The 20000-nt window shown below is 46.0% G+C and overlaps 39 non-coding genes and 1 pseudogene across 39 annotated transcripts; all 40 read left to right on the top strand.

The window, feature by feature from the left end:
• The first annotated feature begins 100 nt into the window (after positions 1-100).
• Positions 101-219, top strand: LOC123415946. The gene has a single exon (XR_006615635.1). It is a non-coding gene; the product is annotated as a 5S ribosomal RNA (ribosomal RNA).
• A 443-nt stretch (positions 220-662) lies between these two features.
• Positions 663-781, top strand: LOC123415437. Its single transcript, XR_006615156.1, has one exon. It is a non-coding gene; the product is annotated as a 5S ribosomal RNA (ribosomal RNA).
• Positions 782-1128: 347 nt separating this feature from the next.
• On the top strand, positions 1129-1247 carry LOC123416682. Its single transcript, XR_006616288.1, has one exon. It is a non-coding gene; the product is annotated as a 5S ribosomal RNA (ribosomal RNA).
• A 353-nt stretch (positions 1248-1600) lies between these two features.
• LOC123416679 lies at positions 1601-1719 on the top strand. The gene has a single exon (XR_006616285.1). It is a non-coding gene; the product is annotated as a 5S ribosomal RNA (ribosomal RNA).
• Positions 1720-2073: 354 nt separating this feature from the next.
• LOC123415483 lies at positions 2074-2192 on the top strand. The gene has a single exon (XR_006615201.1). It is a non-coding gene; the product is annotated as a 5S ribosomal RNA (ribosomal RNA).
• A 404-nt stretch (positions 2193-2596) lies between these two features.
• Positions 2597-2715, top strand: LOC123415754. The gene has a single exon (XR_006615454.1). It is a non-coding gene; the product is annotated as a 5S ribosomal RNA (ribosomal RNA).
• A 365-nt stretch (positions 2716-3080) lies between these two features.
• LOC123416563 lies at positions 3081-3185 on the top strand (annotated as a pseudogene).
• A 332-nt stretch (positions 3186-3517) lies between these two features.
• LOC123415457 lies at positions 3518-3636 on the top strand. Its single transcript, XR_006615175.1, has one exon. It is a non-coding gene; the product is annotated as a 5S ribosomal RNA (ribosomal RNA).
• Positions 3637-4177: 541 nt separating this feature from the next.
• On the top strand, positions 4178-4296 carry LOC123415456. The gene has a single exon (XR_006615174.1). It is a non-coding gene; the product is annotated as a 5S ribosomal RNA (ribosomal RNA).
• A 416-nt stretch (positions 4297-4712) lies between these two features.
• Positions 4713-4831, top strand: LOC123415556. Its single transcript, XR_006615269.1, has one exon. It is a non-coding gene; the product is annotated as a 5S ribosomal RNA (ribosomal RNA).
• Positions 4832-5247: 416 nt separating this feature from the next.
• LOC123415555 lies at positions 5248-5366 on the top strand. The gene has a single exon (XR_006615268.1). It is a non-coding gene; the product is annotated as a 5S ribosomal RNA (ribosomal RNA).
• Positions 5367-5710: 344 nt separating this feature from the next.
• On the top strand, positions 5711-5829 carry LOC123415835. Its single transcript, XR_006615531.1, has one exon. It is a non-coding gene; the product is annotated as a 5S ribosomal RNA (ribosomal RNA).
• A 416-nt stretch (positions 5830-6245) lies between these two features.
• On the top strand, positions 6246-6364 carry LOC123416798. Its single transcript, XR_006616399.1, has one exon. It is a non-coding gene; the product is annotated as a 5S ribosomal RNA (ribosomal RNA).
• A 344-nt stretch (positions 6365-6708) lies between these two features.
• LOC123416026 lies at positions 6709-6827 on the top strand. The gene has a single exon (XR_006615710.1). It is a non-coding gene; the product is annotated as a 5S ribosomal RNA (ribosomal RNA).
• Positions 6828-7222: 395 nt separating this feature from the next.
• LOC123416666 lies at positions 7223-7341 on the top strand. Its single transcript, XR_006616273.1, has one exon. It is a non-coding gene; the product is annotated as a 5S ribosomal RNA (ribosomal RNA).
• Positions 7342-7694: 353 nt separating this feature from the next.
• LOC123416919 lies at positions 7695-7813 on the top strand. The gene has a single exon (XR_006616513.1). It is a non-coding gene; the product is annotated as a 5S ribosomal RNA (ribosomal RNA).
• A 404-nt stretch (positions 7814-8217) lies between these two features.
• On the top strand, positions 8218-8336 carry LOC123416274. Its single transcript, XR_006615945.1, has one exon. It is a non-coding gene; the product is annotated as a 5S ribosomal RNA (ribosomal RNA).
• A 353-nt stretch (positions 8337-8689) lies between these two features.
• On the top strand, positions 8690-8808 carry LOC123415704. The gene has a single exon (XR_006615408.1). It is a non-coding gene; the product is annotated as a 5S ribosomal RNA (ribosomal RNA).
• A 416-nt stretch (positions 8809-9224) lies between these two features.
• Positions 9225-9343, top strand: LOC123415710. Its single transcript, XR_006615413.1, has one exon. It is a non-coding gene; the product is annotated as a 5S ribosomal RNA (ribosomal RNA).
• A 344-nt stretch (positions 9344-9687) lies between these two features.
• On the top strand, positions 9688-9806 carry LOC123415306. Its single transcript, XR_006615025.1, has one exon. It is a non-coding gene; the product is annotated as a 5S ribosomal RNA (ribosomal RNA).
• A 374-nt stretch (positions 9807-10180) lies between these two features.
• LOC123416654 lies at positions 10181-10299 on the top strand. Its single transcript, XR_006616262.1, has one exon. It is a non-coding gene; the product is annotated as a 5S ribosomal RNA (ribosomal RNA).
• A 353-nt stretch (positions 10300-10652) lies between these two features.
• LOC123415329 lies at positions 10653-10771 on the top strand. Its single transcript, XR_006615050.1, has one exon. It is a non-coding gene; the product is annotated as a 5S ribosomal RNA (ribosomal RNA).
• A 412-nt stretch (positions 10772-11183) lies between these two features.
• On the top strand, positions 11184-11302 carry LOC123416272. Its single transcript, XR_006615943.1, has one exon. It is a non-coding gene; the product is annotated as a 5S ribosomal RNA (ribosomal RNA).
• Positions 11303-11655: 353 nt separating this feature from the next.
• Positions 11656-11774, top strand: LOC123415703. Its single transcript, XR_006615407.1, has one exon. It is a non-coding gene; the product is annotated as a 5S ribosomal RNA (ribosomal RNA).
• Positions 11775-12142: 368 nt separating this feature from the next.
• On the top strand, positions 12143-12261 carry LOC123415386. The gene has a single exon (XR_006615106.1). It is a non-coding gene; the product is annotated as a 5S ribosomal RNA (ribosomal RNA).
• Positions 12262-12632: 371 nt separating this feature from the next.
• On the top strand, positions 12633-12751 carry LOC123416642. The gene has a single exon (XR_006616251.1). It is a non-coding gene; the product is annotated as a 5S ribosomal RNA (ribosomal RNA).
• A 358-nt stretch (positions 12752-13109) lies between these two features.
• LOC123415385 lies at positions 13110-13228 on the top strand. The gene has a single exon (XR_006615105.1). It is a non-coding gene; the product is annotated as a 5S ribosomal RNA (ribosomal RNA).
• Positions 13229-13704: 476 nt separating this feature from the next.
• Positions 13705-13823, top strand: LOC123416631. The gene has a single exon (XR_006616240.1). It is a non-coding gene; the product is annotated as a 5S ribosomal RNA (ribosomal RNA).
• Positions 13824-14181: 358 nt separating this feature from the next.
• LOC123415384 lies at positions 14182-14300 on the top strand. Its single transcript, XR_006615104.1, has one exon. It is a non-coding gene; the product is annotated as a 5S ribosomal RNA (ribosomal RNA).
• A 479-nt stretch (positions 14301-14779) lies between these two features.
• On the top strand, positions 14780-14898 carry LOC123416618. The gene has a single exon (XR_006616228.1). It is a non-coding gene; the product is annotated as a 5S ribosomal RNA (ribosomal RNA).
• Positions 14899-15256: 358 nt separating this feature from the next.
• Positions 15257-15375, top strand: LOC123415383. Its single transcript, XR_006615103.1, has one exon. It is a non-coding gene; the product is annotated as a 5S ribosomal RNA (ribosomal RNA).
• A 428-nt stretch (positions 15376-15803) lies between these two features.
• LOC123416822 lies at positions 15804-15922 on the top strand. Its single transcript, XR_006616422.1, has one exon. It is a non-coding gene; the product is annotated as a 5S ribosomal RNA (ribosomal RNA).
• Positions 15923-16275: 353 nt separating this feature from the next.
• Positions 16276-16394, top strand: LOC123416090. Its single transcript, XR_006615771.1, has one exon. It is a non-coding gene; the product is annotated as a 5S ribosomal RNA (ribosomal RNA).
• A 449-nt stretch (positions 16395-16843) lies between these two features.
• On the top strand, positions 16844-16962 carry LOC123416795. Its single transcript, XR_006616396.1, has one exon. It is a non-coding gene; the product is annotated as a 5S ribosomal RNA (ribosomal RNA).
• A 621-nt stretch (positions 16963-17583) lies between these two features.
• Positions 17584-17703, top strand: LOC123416550. Its single transcript, XR_006616179.1, has one exon. It is a non-coding gene; the product is annotated as a 5S ribosomal RNA (ribosomal RNA).
• Positions 17704-17844: 141 nt separating this feature from the next.
• Positions 17845-17963, top strand: LOC123416838. Its single transcript, XR_006616437.1, has one exon. It is a non-coding gene; the product is annotated as a 5S ribosomal RNA (ribosomal RNA).
• A 380-nt stretch (positions 17964-18343) lies between these two features.
• Positions 18344-18462, top strand: LOC123416233. The gene has a single exon (XR_006615906.1). It is a non-coding gene; the product is annotated as a 5S ribosomal RNA (ribosomal RNA).
• Positions 18463-18821: 359 nt separating this feature from the next.
• LOC123416606 lies at positions 18822-18940 on the top strand. Its single transcript, XR_006616216.1, has one exon. It is a non-coding gene; the product is annotated as a 5S ribosomal RNA (ribosomal RNA).
• A 353-nt stretch (positions 18941-19293) lies between these two features.
• Positions 19294-19412, top strand: LOC123416269. Its single transcript, XR_006615940.1, has one exon. It is a non-coding gene; the product is annotated as a 5S ribosomal RNA (ribosomal RNA).
• Positions 19413-19833: 421 nt separating this feature from the next.
• LOC123416052 lies at positions 19834-19953 on the top strand. Its single transcript, XR_006615735.1, has one exon. It is a non-coding gene; the product is annotated as a 5S ribosomal RNA (ribosomal RNA).
• Positions 19954-20000: the final 47 nt, after the last annotated feature.

Here is a 20000-nt window from a genome sequence, read left to right as displayed (position 1 = left end):
GACACCCAACGACTAGTAGTAGTAGTAGTAGTAGAAGTAGTAGTAGTAGTAGCAGTAGTAGCAGGGGCAAGCATAAGGAACAAATAGATAGTTGCATTTCCTATGCGATCATACCAGCACGAAAGCACCGGATCCTATCAGAACTCCGAAGTTAAGCGTGCTTGGGCGAGAGTAGTACTAGGATGGGTGACCTCCTGGGAAGTCCTTGTGTTGCATTCCCCTTTTTAAATATATTTTTGCGCCACATGACAAGGATGACACGGGACCGTGATCTATATGACCTCGTTTTCTTATTTTTGACGTTTACTAGTTTTCTTATTTTTGACGTTTGTGATATGTTTTAGCTTGCCCCTCCCGTGTCCATTGCCACATTTGCCTCGAGAACGGAGACGAGTTTAACACAAGAATTACACCGCTCCCTCTCTACCCCGACAACACGAGCACCGCCACGACCTCTGTGACTTTTCCCACCGCGCATGACACCCAACGACTTGTAGTAGTAGTAGTAGTACTAGTAGTAGTAGTAGTACTAGTAGTAGTAGTAGTAGTACTAGTAGTAGTAGTAGTACTAGTAGTAGTAGTAGTAGTACTAGTAGTAGTAGTAGTACTAGTAGTAGTAGTAGTAGGGGCAAGCATAAGGAACAAATAGATAGTTGCATGTCGGATGCGATCATACCAGCACTAAAGCACCGGATCCCATCAGAACTCCGAAGTTAAGCGTGCTTGGGCGAGAGTAGTACTAGGATGGGTGACCTCCTGGGAAGTCGTCGTGTTGCATTCCCCTTTTTAAATATATTTTTGCGCCACGTGACAAGGATGACGCGGGACCGTGATCTATATGACCTCGTTTTCTTATTTTTGACGTTTACTAGTTTTCTTATTTTTGACGTTTGTGATATGTTTTAGCTTGCCCCTCCCGTGTCCATTGCCACATTTGCCTCGACAACGGAGACGAGTTTAACACAAGAATTTCACCGCTCCCTTTCTACCCCGACAACACGAGCACCGCCACGACCTGTGTGACTTTTCCCACCGCGCATGACACCCAACGACTAGTAGTAGTAGTAGTAGCAGTAGTAGCAGTAGTAGTAGGGGCAAGCATAAGGAACAAATAGATAATTGCATGTCGGATGCGATCATACCAGCACTAAAGCACCGGATCCCATCAGAACTCCGAAGTTAAGCGTGCTTGGGCGAGAGTAGTACTAGGATGGGTGACCTCCTGGGAAGGCCTCGTGTTGCATTCCCCTTTTTAAATATATTTTTGCGCCACGTGACAAGGATGACACGGGACCGTGATCTATATGACCTCGTTTTCTTATTTTTGACGTTTACTAGTTTTCTTATTTTTGACGTTTGTGATATGTTTTAGCTTGCTCCTCCCGTGTCCATTGCCACATTTGCCTCGAGAACGGAGACGAGTTTAACACAAGAATTTCACCGCTCCCTCTCTACCCCGACAACACGAGCACCGCCACGACCTCTGTGACTTTTCCCACCGCGCATGACACCCAACGACCAGTAGTAATAGTAGTAGTAGTAGTAATAGTAGTAGTAGTAGTAGGGGCAAGCATAAGGAACAAATAGATAGTTGCACGTCGGATGCGATCATACCAGCACTAAAGCACCGGATCCCATCAGAACTCCGAAGTTAAGCGTGCTTGGGCGAGAGTAGTACTAGGATGGGTGACCTCCTGGGAAGTCCTCGTGTTGCATTCCCCTTTTTAAATATATTTTTGCGCCACGTGACAAGGATGACGCGGGACCGTGATCTATATGACCTTTTTTTTCTTATTTTTGACGTTTACTAGTTTTCTTATTTTTGACGTTTGTGATATGTTTTAGCTTGCCCCTCCCGTGTCCATTGCCACATTTGCCTCGACAACGGAGACGAGTTTAACACAAGAATTTCACCGCTCCCTCTCTACCCCGACAACACGAGCACCGCCACGACCTCTTTGACTTTTCCCACCGCGCATGACACCCAACGACTAGTAGTAGTAGTAGCAGTAGTAGCAGTAGTAGCAGTAGTAGTAGGGGCAAGCATAAGGAACAAATAGATAGTTGCATGTCGGATGCGATCATACCAGCACTAAAGCACCGGATCCCATCAGAACTCCAAAGTTAAGCGTGCTTGGGCGAGAGTAGTACTAGGATGGGTGACCTCCTGGGAAGTCCTCGTGTTGCATTTCCCTTTTTAAATATATTTTTGCGCCACGTGACAAGGATGACACGGGACCGTGATCTATATGACCTCGTTTTCTTATTTTTGACGTTTACTAGTTTTCTTATTTTTGACGTTTGTGATATGTTTTAGCTTGCCCCTCCCGTGTCCATTGCCACATTTGCCTCGACAACGGAGACGAGTTTAACACAAGAATTTCACCGCTCCCTCTCTACCCCGACAACACGAGCACCGCCACGACCTCTGTGACTTTTCCCACCGCGCATGACACCCAACGACTAGTAGTAGTAGTAGTAGTAGTAGTAGTAGTAGTAATAGTAGTAGTAGTAGTAGTACTAGTAGTAGTAGTAGTAGTACTAGTAGTAGTAGTAGTAGGGGCAAGCATAAGGAAGAAATAGATAGTTGCATGTCGGATGCGATCATACCAGCACTAAAGCACCGGATCCCATCAGAACTCCGAAGTTAAGCGTGCTTGGGCGAGAGTAGTACTAGGATCGGTGACCTCCTGGGAAGTCCTCGTGTTGCATTCCCCTTTTTAAATATATTTTTGCGCCACGTGACAAGGATGACGCGGGACCGTGATCTATATGACCTCGTTTTCTTATTTTTGACGTTTACTAGTTTTCTTATTTTTGACGTTTGTGATATGTTTTAGCTTGCCCCTCCCGTGTCCATTGCCACATTTGCCTCGACAACGGAGACGAGTTTAACACAAGAATTTCACCGCTCTCTCTCTACCCCGACAACACGAGCACCGCCACGACCTCTTTGACTTTTCCCACCGCGCATGACACCCAACGACTAGTAGTAATAGTAGTAGTAGTAGTAGCAGTAGTAGCAGTAGTAGCAGTAGTAGTAGGGGCAAGCATAAGGAACAAATAGATAGTTGCATGTTGGATGCGATCATACCAACACTAAAGCACCGGATCCCATCAGAACTCCGAAGTTAAGCGTGCTTGGGCGAGAGTAGACCTCCTGGGAAGTCCTCGTGTTGCATTCCCCTTTTTAAATATATTTTTGCGCCACGTGACAAGGATGACGCGGGACCGTGATCTATATGACCTCGTTTTCTTATTTTTGACATTTACTAGTTTTCTTATTTTTGACGTTTGTGTTATGTTTTAGCTTGCCCCTCCCGTGTCCATTGCCACATTTGCCTCGACAACGGAGACGAGTTTAACGCAAGAATTTCACCGCTCCCTCTCTACCCCGACAACACGAGCACCGCCACGACCTCTTTGACTTTTCCCACCGCGCATGACACCCAACGACTAGTAGTAGTAGCAGTAGTAGCAGGGGCAAGCATAAGGAACAAATAGATAGTTGCATTTCCTATGCGATCATACCAGCACTAAAGCACCGGATCCCATCAGAACTCCGAAGTTAAGCGTGCTTGGGCGAGAGTAGTACTAGGATGGGTGACCTCCTGGGAAGTCCTCGTGTTGCATTCCCCTTTTTAAATATATTTTTGCGCCACATGACAAGGATGACACGGGACCGTGATCTATATGACCTCGTTTTCTTATTTTTGACGTTTACTAGTTTTCTTATTTTTGACGTTTGTGATATGTTTTAGCTTGCCCCTCCCGTGTCCATTGCCACATTTGCCTCGAGAACGGAGACGAGTTTAACACAAGAATTTCACCGCTCCCTCTCTACCCCGACAACACGAGCACCGCCACGACCTCTCTGACTTTTCCCACCGCGCATGACACCCAACGACTAGTAGTAGTAGTAGTAGCAGTAGTAGCAGTAGTAGCAGTAGTAGGAGTAGTAGTAGGGGCAAGCATAAGGAACAAATAGATAATTGCATGTCGGATGCGATCATACCAGAACTAAAGCACCGGATCCCTCTCTACCCCGACAACACGAGCACCGCCACGACCTCTCTGACTTTTCCCACCGCGCATGACACCCAACGACTAGTAGTAGTAGTAGTAGTAGCAGTAGTAGCAGGGGCAAGCATAAGGAACAAATAGATAGTTGCATTTCCTATGCGATCATACCAGCACTAAAGCACCGGATCCCATCAGAACTCCGAAGTTAAGCGTGCTTGGGCGAGAGTAGTACTAGGATGGGTGACCTCCTGGGAAGTCCTCGTGTTGCATTCCCCTTTTTAAATATATTTTTGCGCCACGTGACAAGGATGACACGGGACCGTGATCTATATGACCTCGTTTTCTTATTTTTGACGTTTACTAGTTTTCTTATTTTTGACGTTTGTGATATGTTTTAGCTTGCTCCTCCCGTGTCCATTGCCACATTTGCCTCGAGAACGGAGACGAGTTTAACACAAGAATTTCACCGCTCCCTCTCTACCCCGACAACACGAGCACCGCCACGACCTCTGTGACTTTTCCCACCGCGCATGACACCCAACGACTAGTAGTAGTAGTAGTAGTAGTAGTAGTAGTAGTAGTAGTAATAGTAGTAGTAGTAGTAGTACTAGTAGTAGTAGTAGTAGTACTAGTAATAGTAGTAGTAGTAGTAGGGGCAAGCATAAGGAACAAATAGATAGTTGCACGTCGGATGCGATCATACCAGCACTAAAGCACCGGATCCCATCAGAACTCCGAAGTTAAGCGTGCTTGGGTGAGAGTAGTACTAGGATGGGTGACCTCCTGTGAAGTCCTCGTGTTGCATTCCCCTTTTTAAATATATTTTTGCGCCACGTGACAAGGATGACGCGGGACCGTGATCTATATGACCTCGTTTTCTTATTTTTGACGTTTACTAGTTTTCTTATTTTTGACGTTTGTGATATGCTTTAGTTTGCCCCTCCCGTGTCCATTGCCACATTTGCCTCGACAACGGAGACGAGTTTAACACAAGAATTTCACCGCTCCCTCTCTACCCCGACAACACGAGCACCGCCACGACCTCTGTGACTTTTCCCACCGCGCATGACACCCAACGACTAGTAGTAGTAGTAGTAGTAGTAGTAGTAGTAGTAGTAGTAATAGTAGTAGTAGTAGTAGTACTAGTAGTAGTAGTAGTAGTACTAGTAATAGTAGTAGTAGTAGTAGGGGCAAGCATAAGGAACAAATAGATAGTTGCACGTCGGATGCGATCATACCAGCACTAAAGCACCGGATCCCATCAGAACTCCGAAGTTAAGCGTGCTTGGGTGAGAGTAGTACTAGGATGGGTGACCTCCTGTGAAGTCCTCGTGTTGCATTCCCCTTTTTAAATATATTTTTGCGCCACGTGACAAGGATGACGCGGGACCGTGATCTATATGACCTCGTTTTCTTATTTTTGACGTTTACTAGTTTTCTTATTTTTGACGTTTGTGATATGCTTTAGTTTGCCCCTCCCGTGTCCATTGCCACATTTGCCTCGACAACGGAGACGAGTTTAACACAAGAATTTCACCGCTCCCTCTCTACCCCGACAACACGAGCACCGCCACGACCTCTCTGACTTTTCCCACCGCGCATGACACCCAACGACTAGTAGTAGTAGCAGTAGTAGTAGCAGTAGTAGCAGGGGCAAGCATAAGGAACAAATAGATAGTAGCATGTCCGATGCGATCATACCAGCACTAAAGCACCGGATCCCATCAGAACTCCGAAGTTAAGCATGCTTGGGCGAGAGTAGTACTAGGATGGGTGACCTCCTGGGAAGTCCTCGTGTTGCATTCCCCTTTTTAAATATATTTTTGCGCCACGTGACAAGGATGACACGGGACCGTGATCTATATGACCTCGTTTTCTTATTTTTGAGGTTTACTAGTTTTCTTATTTTTGACGTTTGTGATATGTTTTAGCATGCCCCTCCCGTGTCCATTGCCACATTTGCCTCGAGAACGGAGACGAGTTTAACACAAGAATTACACCGCTCCCTCTCTACCCCGACAACACGAGCACCGCCACGACCTCTGTGACTTTTCCCACCGCGCATGACACCCAACGACTAGTAGTAGTAGTAGTAGTAGTAGTAGTAGTAGTAGTAGTAGTAGTAATAGTAGTAGTAGTAGTAGTACTAGTAGTAGTAGTAGTAGTACTAGTAATAGTAGTAGTAGGGGCAAGCATAAGGAACAAATAGATAGTTGCACGTCGGATGCGATCATACCAGCACTAAAGCACCGGATCCCATCAGAACTCCGAAGTTAAGCGTGCTTGGGCGAGAGTAGTACTAGGATGGGTGACCTCCTGTGAAGTCCTCGTGTTGCATTCCCCTTTTTAAATATATTTTTGCGCCACGTGACAAGGATGACGCGGGACCGTGATCTATATGACCTCGTTTTCTTATTTTTGACGTTTACTAGTTTTCTTATTTTTGACGTTTGTGATATGTTTTAGTTTGCCCCTCCCGTGTCCATTGCCACATTTGCCTCGACAACGGAGACGAGTTTAACACAAGAATTTCACCGCTCCCTCTCTACCCCGACAACACGAGCACCGCCACGACCTCTCTGACTTTTCCCACCGCGCATGACACCCAACGACTAGTAGTAGTAGCAGTAGTAGTAGCAGTAGTAGTAGGGGCAAGCATAAGGAACAAATAGATAGTAGCATGTCCGATACGATCATACCAGCACTAAAGCACCGGATCCCATCAGAACTCCGAAGTTAAGCGTGCTTGGGCGAGAGTAGTACTAGGATGGGTGACCTCCTGGGAAGTCCTCGTGTTGCATTCCCCTTTTTAAATATATTTTTGCGCCACGTGACAAGGATGACACGGGACCGTGATCTATATGACCTCGTTTTCTTATTTTTGACGTTTACTAGTTTTCTTATTTTTGACGTTTGTGATATGTTTTAGCTTGCCCCTCCCGTGTCCATTGCCACATTTGCCTCGAGAACGGAGACGAGTTTAACACAAGAATTTCACCGCTCCCTCTCTACCCCGACAACACGAGCACCGCCACGACCTCTGTGACTTTTCCCACCGCGCATGACACCCAACGACTAGTAGTAGTAGTAGTAGTAGTAGTAGTAGTAGTAGTAGTAGTAGTAGTAATAGTAGTAGTAGTAGTAGTACTAGTAGTAGTAGTAGGGGCAAGCATAAGGAACAAATAGATAGTTGCATGTCGGATGCGATCATACCAGCACTAAAGCACCGGATCCCATCAGAACTCCGAAGTTAAGCGTGCTTGGGCGAGAGTAGTACTAGGATGGGTGACCTCCTGGGAAGTCCTCGTGTTGCATTCCCCTTTTTAAATATATTTTTGCGCCACGTGACAAGGATGACGCGGGACCGTGATCTATATGACCTCGTTTTCTTATTTTTGACGTTTACTAGTTTTCTTATTTTTGACGTTTGTGATATGTTTTAGCTTGCCCCTCCCGTGTCCATTGCCACATTTGCCTCGACAACGGAGACGAGTTTAACACAAGAATTTCACCGCTCCCTCTCTACCCCGACAACACGAGCACCGCCACGACCTCTTTGACTTTTCCCACCGCGCATGACACCCAACGACTAGTAGTAGTAGTAGCAGTAGTAGTAGTAGTAGCAGTAGTAGTAGGGGCAAGCATAAGGAACAAATAGATAGTTGCATGTCGGATGCGATCATACCAGCTCTAAAGCACCGGATCCCATCAGAACTCCGAAGTTAAGCGTGCTTGGGCGAGAGTAGTACTAGGATGGGTGACCTCCTGGGAAGTCCTCGTGTTGCATTCCCCTTTTTAAATATATTTTTGCGCCACATGACAAGGATGAGACGGGACCGTGATCTATATGACCTCGTTTTCTTTTTTTTGACGTTTACTAGTTTTCTTATTTTTGACGTTTGTGATATGTTTTAGCTTGCCCCTCCCGTGTCCATTGCCACATTTGCCTCGAGAACGGAGATGAGTTTAACACAAGAATTACACCGCTCCCTCTCTACCCCGACAACACGAGCACCGCCACGACCTTTGTGACTTTTCCCACCGCGCATGACACCCAACGACTAGTAGTAGTAGTAGTAGTAGTAGTAGTAGTAGTAATAGTAGTAGTAGTAGTAGTAGTAGTAGTAGTAGTAGTAGTACTAGTAATAGTAGTAGTAGGGGCAAGCATAAGGAACAAATAGATAGTTGCATGTCGGATGCGATCATACCAGCACTAAAGCACCGGACCCCATCAGAACTTTGAAGTTAAGCGTGCTTGGGCGAGAGTAGTACTAGGATGGGTGACCTCCTGGGAAGTCCTCGTGTTGCATACCCCTTTTTAAATATATTTTTGCGCCACGTGACAAGGATGACGCGGGACCGTGATCTATATGACCTCGTTTTCTTATTTTTGACGATTACTAGTTTTCTTATTTTTGACGTTTGTGATATGTTTTAGCTTGCCCCTCCCGTGTCCATTGCCACATTTGCCTCGACAACGGAGACGAGTTTAACACAAGAATTTCACCGCTCCCTCTCTACCCCGACAACACGAGCACCGCCTCGACCTCTCTGACTTTTCCCACCGCGCATGACACCCAACGACTAGTAGTAGTAGTAGGAGTGGTAGCAGTAGTAGCAGTAGTAGTAGGGGCAAGCATAAGGAACAAATAGATAGTTGCATGTCGAATGCGATCATACCAGCACTAAAGCACCGGATCCCATCAGAACTGCGAAGTTAAGCGTGCTTGGGCGAGAGTAGTACTAGGATGGGTGACCTCCTGGGAAGTCCTCGTGTTGCATTCCCCTTTTTAAATATATTTTTGCGCCACGTGACAAGGATGACACGGGACCATGATCTATATGACCTCGTTTTCTTATTTTTGACGTTTACTAGTTTTCTTATTTTTGACGTTTGTGATATGTTTTAGCTTGCCCCTCCCGTGTCCATTGCCACATTTGCCTCGAGAACGGAGACGAGTTTAACACAAGAATTTCACCGCTCCCTCTCTACCCCGACAACACGAGCACCGCCACGACCTCTGTGACTTTTCCCACCGCGCATGACACCCAACGACTAGTAGTAGTAGTAGTAGTAGTAGTAGTAGTAGTAGTAGTAGTAGTAATAGTAGTAGTAGTAGTAGTACTAGTAGTAGTAGTAGTAGTACTAGTAATAGTAGTAGTAGGGGCAAGCATAAGGAACAAATAGATAGTTGCACGTCGGATGCGATCATACCAGCACTAAAGCAACGGATCCCATCAGAACTCCGAAGTTAAGCGTGCTTGGGCGAGAGTAGTACTAGGATGGGTGACCTCCTGTGAAGTCCTCGTGTTGCATTCCCCTTTTTAAATATATTTTTGCGCCACGTGACAAGGATGACGCGGGACCGTGATCTATATGACCTCGTTTTCTTATTTTTGACGTTTACTAGTTTTCTTATTTTTGACGTTTGTGATATGTTTTAGTTTGCCCCTCCCGTGTCCATTGCCACATTTGCCTCGACAACGGAGACGAGTTTAACACAAGAATTTCACCGCTCCCTCTCTACCCCGACAACACGAGCACCGCCACGACCTCTCTGACTTTTCCCACCGCGCATGACACCCAACGACTAGTAGTAGTAGCAGTAGTAGTAGCAGTAGTAGTAGGGGCAAGCATAAGGAACAAATAGATAGTAGCATGTCCGATGCGATCATACCAGCACTAAAGCACCGGATCCCATCAGAACTCCGAAGTTAAGCGTGCTTGGGCGAGAGTAGTACTAGGATGGGTGACCTCCTGGGAAGTCCTCGTGTTGCATTCCCCTTTTTAAATATATTTTTGCGCCACGTGACAAGGATGACACGGGACCGTGATCTATATGACCTCGTTTTCTTATTTTTGACGTTTACTAGTTTTCTTATTTTTGACGTTTGTGATATGTTTTAGCTTGCCCCTCCCGTGTCCATTGCCACATTTGCCTCGAGAACGGAGACGAGTTTAACACAAGAATTTCACCGCTCCCTCTCTACCCCGACAACACGAGCACCGCCACGACCTCTGTGACTTTTCCCACCGCGCATGACACCCAACGACTAGTAGTAGTAGTAGTAGTAGTAGTAGTAATAGTAGTAGTAGTAGTAGTACTAGTAGTAGTAGTAGGGGCAAGCATAAGGAACAAATAGATAGTTGCATGTCGGATGCGATCATACCAGCACTAAAGCACCGGATCCCATCAGAACTCCGAAGTTAAGCGTGCTTGGGCGAGAGTAGTACTAGGATGGGTGACCTCCTGGGAAGTCCTCGTGTTGCATTCCCCTTTTTAAATATATTTTTGCGCCACGTGACAAGGATGACGCGGGACCGTGATCTATATGACCTCGTTTTCTTATTTTTGACGTTTACTAGTTTTCTTATTTTTGACGTTTGTGATATGTTTTAGCTTGCCCCTCCCGTGTCCATTGCCACATTTGCCTCGACAACGGAGACGAGTTTAACACAAGAATTTCACCGCTCCCTCTCTACCCCGACAACACGAGCACCGCCACGACCTCTTTGACTTTTCCCACCGCGCATGACACCCAACGACTAGTAGTAGTAGTAGCAGTAGTAGTAGTAGTAGCAGTAGTAGTAGGGGCAAGCATAAGGAACAAATAGATAGTTGCATGTCTGATGTGATCATACCAGCACTAAAGCACCGGATCCCATCAGAACTCCGAAGTTAAGCGTGCTTGGGCGAGAGTAGTACTAGGATGGGTGACCTCCTGGGAAGTCCTCGTGTTGCATTCCCCTTTTTAAATATATTTTTGCGCCACATGACAAGGATGAGACGGGACCGTGATCTATATGACCTCGTTTTCTTATTTTTGACGTTTACTAGTTTTCTTATTTTTGACGTTTGTGATATGTTTTAGCTTGCCCCTCCCGTGTCCATTGCCACATTTGCCTCGAGAACGGAGATGAGTTTAACACAAGAATTACACCGCTCCCTCTCTACCCCGACAACACGAGCACCGCCACGACCTTTGTGACTTTTCCCACCGCGCATGACACCCAACGACTAGTAGTAGTAGTAGTAGTAGTAGTAGTAGTAGTATAGTAGTAGTAGTAGTAGTAGTAGTAGTAGTAGTAGTAGTAGTAGTAGTACTAGTAATAGTAGTAGTAGGGGCAAGCATAAGGAACAAATAGATAGTTGCATGTCGGATGCGATCATACCAGCACTAAAGCACCGGACCCCATCAGAACTTTGAAGTTAAGCGTGCTTGGGCGAGAGTAGTACTAGGATGGGTGACCTCCTGGGAAGTCCTCGTGTTGCATACCCCTTTTTAAATATATTTTTGCGCCACGTGACAAGGATGACGCGGGACCGTGATCTATATGACCTCGTTTTCTTATTTTTGACGTTTACTAGTTTTCTTATTTTTGACGTTTGTGATATGTTTTAGCTTGCCCCTCCCGTGTCCATTGCCACATTTGCCTCGACAACGGAGACGAGTTTAACACAAGAATTTCACCGCTCCCTCTCTACCCCGACAACACGAGCACCGCCTCGACCTCTCTGACTTTTCCCACCGCGCATGACACCCAACGACTAGTAGTAGTAGTAGCAGTGGTAGCAGTAGTAGCAGTAGTAGTAGGGGCAAGCATAAGGAACAAATAGATAGTTGCATGTCGAATGCGATCATACCAGCACTAAAGCACCGGATCCCATCAGAACTGCGAAGTTAAGCGTGCTTGGGCGAGAGTAGTACTAGGATGGGTGACCTCCTGGGAAGTCCTCGTGTTGCATTCCCCTTTTTAAATATATTTTTGCGCCACGTGACAAGGATGACACGGGACCATGATCTATATGACCTCGTTTTCTTATTTTTGACGTTTACTAGTTTTCTTATTTTTGACCTTTGTGATATGTTTTAGCTTGCCCCTCCCGTGTCCATTGCCACATTTGCCTCGAGAACGGAGACGAGTTTAACACAAGAATTTCACCGCTCCCTCTCTACCCCGACAACACGAGCACCGCCACGACCTCTGTGACTTTTCCCACCGCGCATGACACCCAACGCCTAGTAGTAGTAGTAGTAGTAGTAGTAGTAGTAGTAGTAGTAATAGTAGTAGTAGTAGTAGGGGCAAGCATAAGGAACAAATAGATAGTTGCATGTCGGATGCGATCATACCAGCACTAAAGCACCGGATCCCATCAGAACTCCGAAGTTAAGCTTGCTTGGGCGAGAGTAGTACTAGGATGGGTGACCTCCTGGGAAGTCCTCGTGTTGCATTCCCCTTTTTAAATATATTTTTGCGCCACGTGACAAGGATGACACGGGACCATGATCTATATGACCTCGTTTTCTTATTTTTGACGTTTACTAGTTTTCTTATTTTTGACCTTTGTGATATGTTTTAGCTTGCCCCTCCCGTGTCCATTGCCACATTTGCCTCGAGAACGGAGACGAGTTTAACACAAGAATTTCACCGCTCCCTCTCTACCCCGACAACACGAGCACCGCCACGACCTTTGTGACTTTTCCCACCGCGCATGACACCCAACGCCTAGTAGTAGTAGTAGTAGTAGTAGTAGTAGTAGTAGTAGTAGTAGTAGTAGTAGTAGTAGTAGGGGCAAGCATAAGGAACAAATAGATAGTTGCATGTCGGATGCGATCATACCAGCACTAAAGCACCGGATCCCATCAGAACTCCGAAGTTAAGCGTGCTTGGGCGAGAGTAGTACTAGGATGGGTGACCTCCTGGGAAGTCCTCGTGTTGCATTCCCCTTTTTAAATATATTTTTGCGCCAGTGACAAGGATGACGCGGGACCGTGATCTATATGACCTCGTTTTCTTATTTTTGACGTTTACTAGTTTTCTTATTTTTGACGTTTGTGATATGTTTTAGCTTGCCCCTCCCGTGTCCATTGCCACATTTGCCTCGACAACGGAGACGAGTTTAACACAAGAATTTCACCGCTCCCTCTCTACCCCGACAACACGAGCACCGCCACGACGTCTTTGACTTTTCCCACCGCGCATGACACCCAACGACTAGTAGTAGTAGTAGTAGTAGTAGTAGTAGCAGTAGTAGCAGTAGTAGTACGGGCAAGCATAAGGAACAAATAGATAGTTGCATGTCGGATGCGATCATACCAGCACTAAAGCACCGGATCCCATCAGAACTCCGAAGTTAAGCTTGCTTGGGCGAGAGTAGTACTAGGATGGGTGACCTCCTGGGAAGTCCTCGTGTTGCATTCCCCTTTTTAAATATATTTTTGCGCCACATGACAAGGATGACACGGGACCGTGATCTATATGACCTCGTTTTCTTATTTTTGACGTTTACTAGTTTTCTTATTTTTGACGTTTGTGATATGTTTTAGCTTGCCCCTCCCGTGTCCATTGCCACATTTGCCTCGAGAACGGAGACGAGTTTAACACAAGAATTACACCGCTCCCTCTCTACCCCGACAACACGAGCACCGCCACGACCTCTGTGACTTTTCCCACCGCGCATGACACCCAACGACTAGTAGTAGTAGTAGTAGTACTAGTAGTAGTAGTAGTAGTAGTACTAGTAGTAGTAGTACTAGTAGTAGTAGTAGTAGTACTAGTAGTAGTAGTAGTAGTACTAGTAGTAGTAGTAGTAGTACTAGTAGTACTAGTAGTAGTAGTAGTACTAGTAGTAGTAGTAGTAGGGGCAAGCATAAGGAACAAATAGATAGTTGCATGTCGGATGCGATCATACCAGCACTAAAGCACCGGATCCCATCAGAACTCCGAAGTTAAGCGTGCTTGGGCGAGAGTAGTACTAGGATGGGTGACCTCCTGGGAAGTCCTCGTGTTGCATTCCCCTTTTTAAATATATTTTTGCGCCAGTGACAAGGATGACGCGGGACCGTGATCTATATGACCTCGTTTTCTTATTTTTGACGTTTACTAGTTTTCTTATTTTTGACGTTTGTGATATGTTTTAGCTTGCCCCTCCCGTGTCCATTGCCACATTTGCCTCGACAACGGAGACGAGTTTAACACAAGAATTTCACCGCTCCCTCTCTACCCCGACAACACGAGCACCGCCACGACGTCTTTGACTTTTCCCACCGCGCATGACACCCAACGACTAGTAGTAGTAGTAGTAGTAGTAGTAGTAGCAGTAGTAGCAGTAGTAGTACGGGCAAGCATAAGGAACAAATAGATAGTTGCATGTCGGATGCGATCATACCAGCACTAAAGCACCGGATCCCATCAGAACTCCGAAGTTAAGCTTGCTTGGGCGAGAGTAGTACTAGGATGGGTGACCTCCTGGGAAGTCCTCGTGTTGCATTCCCCTTTTTAAATATATTTTTGCGCCACATGACAAGGATGACACGGGACCGTGATCTATATGACCTCGTTTTCTTATTTTTGACGTTTACTAGTTTTCTTATTTTTGACGTTTGTGATATGTTTTAGCTTGCCCCTCCCGTGTCCATTGCCACATTTGCCTCGAGAACGGAGACGAGTTTAACACAAGAATTACACCGCTCCCTCTCTACCCCGACAACACGAGCACCGCCACGACCTCTGTGACTTTTCCCACCGCGCATGACACCCAACGACTAGTAGTAGTAGTAGTAGTACTAGTAGTAGTAGTAGTAGTAGTAGTACTAGTAGTAGTAGTACTAGTAGTAGTAGTAGTAGTACTAGTAGTAGTAGTAGTAGTACTAGTAGTACTAGTAGTAGTACTAGTAGTACTAGTAGTAGTAGTAGTACTAGTAGTAGTAGTAGTAGGGGCAAGCATAAGGAACAAATAGATAGTTGCATGTCGGATGCGATCATACCAGCACTAAAGCACCGGATCCCATCAGAACTCCGAAGTTAAGCGTGCTTGGGCGAGAGTAGTACTAGGATGGGTGACCTCCTGGGAAGTCCTCGTGTTGCATTCCCCTTTTTAAATATATTTTTGCGCCAGTGACAAGGATGACGCGGGACCGTGATCTATATGACCTCGTTTTCTTATTTTTGACGTTTACTAGTTTTCTTATTTTTGACGTTTGTGATATGTTTTAGCTTGCCCCTCCCGTGTCCATTGCCACATTTGCCTCGACAACGGAGACGAGTTTAACACAAGAATTTCACCGCTCCCTCTCTACCCCGACAACACGAGCACCGCCACGACGTCTTTGACTTTTCCCACCGCGCATGACACCCAACGACTAGTAGTAGTAGTAGTAGTAGTAGTAGTAGCAGTAGTAGCAGTAGTAGTACGGGCAAGCATAAGGAACAAATAGATAGTTGCATGTCGGATGCGATCATACCAGCACTAAAGCACCGGATCCCATCAGAACTCCGAAGTTAAGCTTGCTTGGGCGAGAGTAGTACTAGGATGGGTGACCTCCTGGGAAGTCCTCGTGTTGCATTCCCCTTTTTAAATATATTTTTGCGCCACATGACAAGGATGACACGGGACCGTGATCTATATGACCTCGTTTTCTTATTTTTGACGTTTACTAGTTTTCTTATTTTTGACGTTTGTGATATGTTTTAGCTTGCCCCTCCCGTGTCCATTGCCACATTTGCCTCGAGAACGGAGACGAGTTTAACACAAGAATTACACCGCTCCCTCTCTACCCCGACAACACGAGCACCGCCACGACCTCTGTGACTTTTCCCACCGCGCATGACACCCAACGACTAGTAGTAGTAGTAGTAGTACTAGTAGTAGTAGTAGTAGTAGTAGTACTAGTAGTAGTAGTACTAGTAGTAGTAGTAGTAGTACTAGTAGTAGTAGTAGTACTAGTAGTAGTAGTAGTAGGGGCAAGCATAAGGAACAAATAGATAGTTGCATGTCGGATGCGATCATACCAGCACTAAAGCACCGGATCCCATCAGAACTCCGAAGTTAAGCGTGCTTGGGCGAGAGTAGTACTAGGATGGGTGACCTCCTGGGAAGTCCGTGTGTTGCATTCCCCTTTTTAAATATATTTTTGCGCCACGTGACAAGGATGACGCGGGACCGTGATATATATGACCTAGTTTTCTTATTTTTGACGTTTACTAGTTTTCTTATTTTTGACGTTTGTGATATGTTTTAGCTTGCCCCTCCCGTGTCCATTGCCACATTTGCCTCGACAACGGAGACGAGTTTAACACAAGAATTTCACCGCTCCCTCTCTACCCCGACAACACGAGCACCGCCACGACCTCTGTGACTTTTCCCACCGTGCATGACACCCAACGACTAGTAGTAGTAGTAGTAGTAGTAGCAGTAGTAGCAGTAGTAGTAGGGGCAAGCATAAGGAACAAATAGATATATGAATGTCGGATGCGATCATACCAGCACTAAAGCACCGGATCCCATCAGAACTCCGAAGTTAAGCGTGCTTGGGCGAGAGTAGTACTAGGATGGGTGACCTCCTGGTTAGTCCTCGTGTTGCATTCCCCTTTTTAAATATATTTTTGCGCCACATGACAAGGATGACACGGGACCGTGATCTATATGACCTCGTTTTCTTATTTTTGACGTTTACTAGTTTTCTTATTTTTGACGTTTGTGATATGTTTTAGCTTGCCCCTCCCGTGTCCATTGCCACATTTGCCTCGAGAACGGAGACGAGTTTAACACAAGAATTACACCGCTCCCTCTCTACCCCGACAACACGAGCACCGCCACGACCTCTGTGACTTTTCCCACCGCGCATGACACCCAACGACTAGTAGTAGTAGTAGTACTAGTAGTAGTAGTAGTAGTACTAGTAGTAGTAGTAGTAGTACTAGTAGTAGTAGTAGTAGTACTAGTAGTAGTAGTAGTAGTACTAGTAGTAGTAGTAGTAGTACTAGTAGTAGTAGTAGTAGGGGCAAGCATAAGGAACAAATAGATAGTTGCATGTCGGATGCGATCATACCAGCACTAAAGCACCGGATCCCATCAGAACTCCGAAGTTAAGCGTGCTTGGACGAGAGTAGTACTAGGATGGGTGACCTCCTGGGAAGTCCTCGTGTTGCATTCCCCTTTTTAAATATATTTTTGCGCCACGTGACAAGGATGACGCGGGACCGTGATCTATATGACCTCGTTTTCTTATTTTTGACGTTTACTAGTTTTCTTATTTTTGACGTTTGTGATATGTTTTAGCTTGCCCCTCCCGTGTCCAATGCCACATTTGCCTCGACAACGGAGACGAGTTTAACACAAGAATTTGACCGCTCCCTCTCTACCCCGACAACACGAGCACCGCCACGACCTCCTGGGAAGTCCTCGTGTTGCATTCCCCTTTTAAAATATATTTTTGCGCCACGTGACAAGGATGACGCGGGACCGTGATCTATATGACCTCGTTTTCTTATTTTTGACGTTTACTAGTTTTCTTATTTTTGACGTTTGTGATATGTTTTAGCTTGCCCCTCCCGTCTCCATTGCCACATTTGCCTCGAGAACGGAGATGAGTTTAACACAAGAATTTCACCGCTCCCTCTCTACACCGACAACACGAGCACCGCCACGACCTCTGTGACTTTTCCCACCGTGCATGACACCCAACGACTAGTAGTAGTAGTAGTAGTAGTAGTAGTAGTACTAGTAGTAGTAGTAGTAGGGGCAAGCATAAGGAACAAATAGATAGTTGCATGTCGGATGCGATCATACCAGCACTAAAGCACCGGATCCCATCAGAACTCCGAAGTTAAGCGTGCTTGGGCGAGAGTAGTACTAGGATGGGTGACCTCCTGAGTAGTAGCAGTAGTAGCAGTAGTAGTAGCAGTAGTGGTAGTAGTAGTAGTAGTAGTAGTAGTGGTAGTAGTAGTAGTGGTAGTAGTAGTAGTGGTAGTGGTAGTGGTAGTAGTAGTAGTAGTAGTAGGGGCAAGCATAAGGAACAAATAGATAGTTGCATGTCGGATGCGATCATACCAGCACTAAAGCACCGGATCCCATCAGAACTCTGAAGTTAAGCGTGCTTGGGCGAGAGTAGTACTAGGATGGGTGACCTCCTGGGAAGTCCTCGTGTTGCATTCCCCTTTTTAAATATATTTTTGCGCCACGTGACAAGGATGACGCGGGACCGTGATCTATATGACCTCGTTTTCTTTTTTTTGACGTTTACTAGTTTTCTTATTTTTGACGTTTGTGATATGTTTTAGCTTGCCCCTCCCGTGTCCATTGCCACATTTGCCTCGAGAACGGAGACGAGTTTAACACAAGAATTTCACCGCTCCCTCTCTACCCCGACAACACGAGCACCGCCACGACCTCTGTGACTTTTCCCACCGCGCATGACACCCAACGACTACTAGTAGTAGTAGTAGTAGTAGTAGTAGTAGTAGTAGTAGTAGTAGTAGTAGTAGTAGTAGTAGTAGTAGGGGCAAGCATAAGGAACAAATAAATAGTTGCATGTCGGATGCGATCATACGAGCACTAAAGCACCGGATCCCATGAGAACTCCGAAGATAAGCGTGCTTGGGCGAGAGTAGTACTAGGATGGGTGACCTCGTGGGAAGTCCTCGTGTTGCATTCCCCTTTTTAAATATATTTTTGCGCCACGTGACAAGGATGACGCGGGACCGTGATCTATATGACCTCGTTTTCTTATTTTTGACGTTTACTAGTTTTCTTATTTTTGACGTTTGTGATATGTTTTAGCTTGCCCCTCCCGTGTCCATTGCCACATTTGCCTCGACAACGGAGACGAGTCTAACACAAGAATTTCACCGCTCCCTCTCTACCCCGACAACACGAGCACCGGCACGACCTCTCTGACTTTTCCCACCGCGCATGACACCCAACGACTAGTAGTAGTAGTAGTAGTAGCAGTAGTAGCAGTAGTAGCAGTAGTAGTAGGGGCAAGCATAAGGAACAAATAGATAGTTGCATGTTGGATGCGATCATACCAGCACTAAAGCACCGGATCCCATCAGAACTCCGAAGTTAAGCGTGCTTGGGCGAGAGTAGTACTAGGATGGGTGACCTCCTGGGAAGTCCTCGTGTTGCATTCCCCTTTTTAAATAAATTTTTGCGCCACGTGACAAGGATGACGCGGGACCGTGATCTATGTGACCTCGTTTTCTTATTTTTGACGTTTACTAGTTTTCTTATTTTTGACGTTTGTGATATGTTTTAGCTTGCCCCTCCCGTGTCCATTGCCACATTTGCCTCGAGAACGGAGACAAGTTTAACACAAGAATTTCACCGCTCCCTCTCTACCCCGACAGCACGAGCACCGCCACGACCTCTGTGACTTTTCCCACCGCGCATGACACCCAACGACTACTAGTAGTAGTAGTAGTAGTAGTAGTAGTAGTAGTAGTAGTAGGGGCAAGCATAAGGAACAAATAGATAGTTGCATGTCGGATGCGGTCATACCAGCACTAAAGCACCGGATCCCATCAGAACTCCGAAGTTAAGCGTGCTTGGGTGAGAGTAGTACTAGAATGGGTGACCTCCTGGGAAGTCATCGTGTTGCATTCCCCTTTTTAAATATATTTTTGCGCCACGTGACAAGGATGACGCGGAACCGTGATCTATATGACCTCGTTTTCTTATTTTTGACGTTTGTGATATCTTTTAGCTTGCCCCTCCCGTGTCCATTGCCACATTTGCCTCAACAACGGAGACGAGTTTAACACAAGAATTTCACCGCTCCCTCTCTACCCCGACAACACGAGCACCGCCACGACCTCTGTGACTTTTCCCACCGCGCATGACACCCAACGACTAGTAGTAGTAGTATTAGTAGTAGCAGTAGTAGAAGTAGGAGCAGTAGCAGCAGTAGCAGGAGCAGCAGTAGCAGTAGTAGCAGCAGCAGTAGTAGTAGTAGTAGTAGTAGTAATAGTAGTAGTTGTTGTAGTAGTAGGGGCAAGCATAAGGAACAAAGAGATAGTTGCATGTCGGATGCGATCATACCAGCACTAAAGCACCGGATCCCATCAGAACTCCGAAGTTAAGCGTGCTTGGGCGAGAGTAGTACTAGGATGGGTGACCTCCTGGTAAAGTCCTCGTGTTGCATTCCCCTTTTTAAATATATTTTTGCGCCACGTGACAAGGATGACGCGGGAC

The sequence above is a fragment of the Hordeum vulgare genome, unplaced genomic scaffold (genome assembly GCF_904849725.1).
Source record: "Hordeum vulgare subsp. vulgare unplaced genomic scaffold, MorexV3_pseudomolecules_assembly, whole genome shotgun sequence".
NCBI lineage: Eukaryota > Viridiplantae > Streptophyta > Magnoliopsida > Poales > Poaceae > Hordeum > Hordeum vulgare.
Note: the sequence above shows the minus strand (reverse complement) of the source record. Positions and strands in the feature narration are given on the sequence as shown.